Raw genomic sequence first — 4,015 nt, 5'->3', positions numbered from 1 at the left:
AGTGATAAATTAATTTATACTTAACTCATGAACCTTGATCATACATACCATGCACTAAAATCTTTCCTTTACATTATCCCAATTTTAGCTAAGGTCATGGTTTATGTCTAGCCCTAATTACATAGAATCATATGTCCTCATCTTTATTCCAATTCTCGATTAACAAGACTCTTCAATCAAAAACTCTTTTCTGAATAAGTCTATCTGTTTTAGCCAAAAACTTTATTCATTAAGAATAATTAAAATAGACATAGGATTTTATCCCTATTTACTTAGGGTAACGAATTTCATTTTGACTAAACACCTATCTCCATATATAACTAGTCGGAGCTAACACATGTTCGTACACTCATACCTTGTACAAGTATGTAAATGGTATCAAACTTAAACCAACTATATATAAGATAATCGTGTTTTCTCAAATCAAAAGATTATATGCACTATTATGACCAAGATGATCATGTATTGATAAGAGTAAACTCCATGTACACATCATCTTAATGTCACTAGTTCAGCCTATTTATCTCATAAGTGCCTGCCACGTTTGTTATATGGCATGAGATTCAACATTTCATCTTATTAATATCTCATACTAATCCATGAAAACAAACATAAATGACAGTCTATATGGATAAATCATACCCAATGAGGTATCCTTGACCATGAACTGAAATTTATAACACTTGTACTAGATTGTTCCATCACTCATATTCTTAACACCTTAAGAATGGAACATTTAATAAGCTGTTAAAGGATATTTTCAATTAAATTTAAATAATTTAAATTAAAAGAAAAGATATATTCCATTAAAGAGGAATTAATATTTACAAGATACAAATTACAAGTTATGCTTTAGGGCTTACTACTAACAGATTCATCATGCTTCTGTCAGCATCAGTGTCAAGAAAACCAATAATGGGAATTGGTCTTTCACATATGGAAGGTAAAACGTGAATATGTACCAATGGAATTGGAATCAAGGGCTGTGCTGGATGACATGATTGAAGAGTATTGATACTGAGGTATTCAATATCATCTTTTGATGAAGATATCTTTTCTTCTGAAGAGATTCTTTCTAGCGCAAAAATAGTCTCTTCATCAGCTTCTTCTTATTCTCAAAATAAGGATTCAATGTCAGCATTTTTTAGATCTAAATGTGTACTTTGATGAATTTGTTGAATTAATATCATAGCTTGTTTGGGCTTTTGAGGGCATTTTTTGGAGAAATGTCCCTTTTTTTTCGCAAATAAAGCATCTATTTGTTTTGAACTTCTTTCCTCTAGCTGACTTTTTCTTAAAAAAACTGAATAGATTTTCTTTTCACCTTGTGCTAGCCATTCTTGAATCTGTAGTGTTTCAGATACTTTTTCTTTTTGGATTTGCAAGTGCAATTCCTTTCTTTGCATTTGACTGAAAGGTGAGATTTTCTACATATCTTTTGTAAAGACTTGTTATCGTTCAACATGTTACTAAAGGAACACTATTGATCACACATCTTTTCAAGAGTAGATAATGACATTTGATGAATTTCTCCCAAAGTTATCTGGATCATGTTTTTGTGGGTTGCTAAGATTGATCAATATAATTCAAGCTGTAATTATTCTGACAAAGAAGCAATATAAGATGTCTCAGATTGACATCATTGTATTCATTCAACAGATACTATTTTTGAGACATCCTTTGATAATAAAACTCAATATCTTTCTTCTTTAGAGAACAACATTTCATTTCAAAGTATTCTTATTACACCTACTTTGTTGTAAAGTGTATAGTCTCTAATGAATTCCTCATAGAGAGCATTCATGACTCCAAGAATTGATGCCTGATAAAACTTAAGGTGTTTGTAATTCCCTAGACTTTGAAACCATTCCTTTAATGATCCAATGAATCTACAGGAGAATTCATTTATAGCGCTTGATAATTCTGCATCCAGTTTAGACATTTGGAGTCAAGCTAAATATGAAAAATTTTCATTCTATCTCTCCATTTGGCTAGAGGGATATCATCAAGAGTGAACCAAGGACCAGAAGTTGGTCTGCGAAGGGCCTTGTCTAAATTTTCTCCATCATAAGTGTTAGTTGACTATTCTACATGAGGTCTAATGATCCCATCATTAGAGCCCGTTGAAGTTGCCATAAGCAGGTTTGTGATATTTGTTTGACTGTTTTTAGAGTTATCATCAAATAAGGAGTCTATCTCATTAATCAAGGGATCAGCTGAAATTGCCATCCGTTGGAAAGGAGGGTCAATATGTGTCTGTTGTTTTTGGGTTTAATTTTTTCTTTGTCAATTGATTCAGAAGATGAGATACTTTTTAAAGGTTGAGTAGTAGATGAAGAAGGTTGAGCTTTCGGTTTAGGTTTTTCTTGGAAGCATGAATATTATTAGATTAGAACATTAAATTCAAAATTTTTCTTCTAGGGTCTCATACATCATGCAAGATTCATTATATATCTAATTAATTTCAATGTTCAATTGCAAATTAAAACCCTTTTAATATGTATTAGGATCTATATTTGCCATTTAAGATTTTTGAATCAGCAGATTAATTCATTAGAACCCTAAAATAATTCAAGAACATGTGCACTAACCTTTAAATGCACTGTAGATGTGTTTGGTACCTTTGGGAAGCACCTAGGACCCCAAATGTTATCCTTCTAGTTTGTCCACACCAAGATCACCAATGGCAGCCCCTTGAACAGCTTCTCAGGCCTTGCCAACTAATTAGAAATTAGGGATTTTCCCTTAGAGATGTTATAGATGTATATAGGACACTAGAAACAATTTATAGCAATTTTAATTCAAGAGAATATGGGCAATTCTTTTTGAATTGATGAGAGATGAAGAAGAAGAGAGGGAGAAGGCTTCAAGGGTGGTGGCACCTCATTTGAAAAATCATAATGTTTTGTTATTCTTTCATAACATCATATTATATAATTAGGTCATCACTTAAAACCCTTGCCACATGTCATCTTCTGATTGCACCTTAATTTTAATTGACCTAATCACATTAAGCCAAGTGTTAAAGCTAGGTTTAATCTTGACTTTGATCATCATGCATGATTGGAAGACAAATGGAAAGCTTATATGGTGCTACATGTCACCCTGTGAAATGACCAAATTACCCTTGTGTTGTAATTTTGAGTTCTCAGCCCAAAATAATTATTTCTCCTCTTTTAATCAATTTATATCCAATGTAAATTAATTAATTAATTAATCTCTATTAATTAATTTCTCATAATTAAATACATATTTAAATACTTTAAATATAAATTTAACTTATACTATACATCCAATAACCTAGATTTGGTTTCAAGTCATGCTAGGGACTTTACAGTCTTATTGCAAACCAAACCTATTTAATTAATCAATTAAACTCTTTAATTAATCAATTAAATCACATTTAACTTGGTGATTATCTTGTGTATGTGTGTGAATCACTAGGCTCATCACTAATTGGCAATGAGATATGATATTAACTCTTAATATCATCAGAGCTCTTTCTTACCATAAATGATTTCTCTTAATCATTTTAGGCACCTCATAGACCATGGTTAACACCTAGCATAGCATACCATAGCCACCCAATTAATAATAAGAAATATCTTAAATGAACCTTTAATCATATGTTACCATGCACTAGAATCTTTCTATTATAAAATCCCAATTCGAGCTGGAGTCATGTTTTATGTCAAACCCCATTTGCTATGAATATTATGCTCTCTTTTAATTTTAATTCTTGATTGAAAAGATTTTCTCATAAGAAACTCTTTTCTAATTAAATCTGTCTGTCCTGGCCAGGAACTTGAAATATCAAGAGCAATTAAATGAACATAAGATTTTATCCCTATTTATTTAGGGTAACATATTCCATCTTGATCAAAACCTACCTCCATATATAACTAGTAGGAGCCAACACATTCCCATATACCCATACACAGTACAAGTATGAAAGTAGTATCAAACTCAAACCACCTATATACAAGATAACTATGTTATCTCGGGTCTAAAGATT

The sequence above is a fragment of the Hevea brasiliensis genome, chromosome 14 (assembly GCF_030052815.1).
Source record: "Hevea brasiliensis isolate MT/VB/25A 57/8 chromosome 14, ASM3005281v1, whole genome shotgun sequence".
NCBI lineage: Eukaryota > Viridiplantae > Streptophyta > Magnoliopsida > Malpighiales > Euphorbiaceae > Hevea > Hevea brasiliensis.
The sequence above is the reverse complement of the archived record's forward strand: the minus strand, read 5'-3'. Positions refer to the sequence as shown.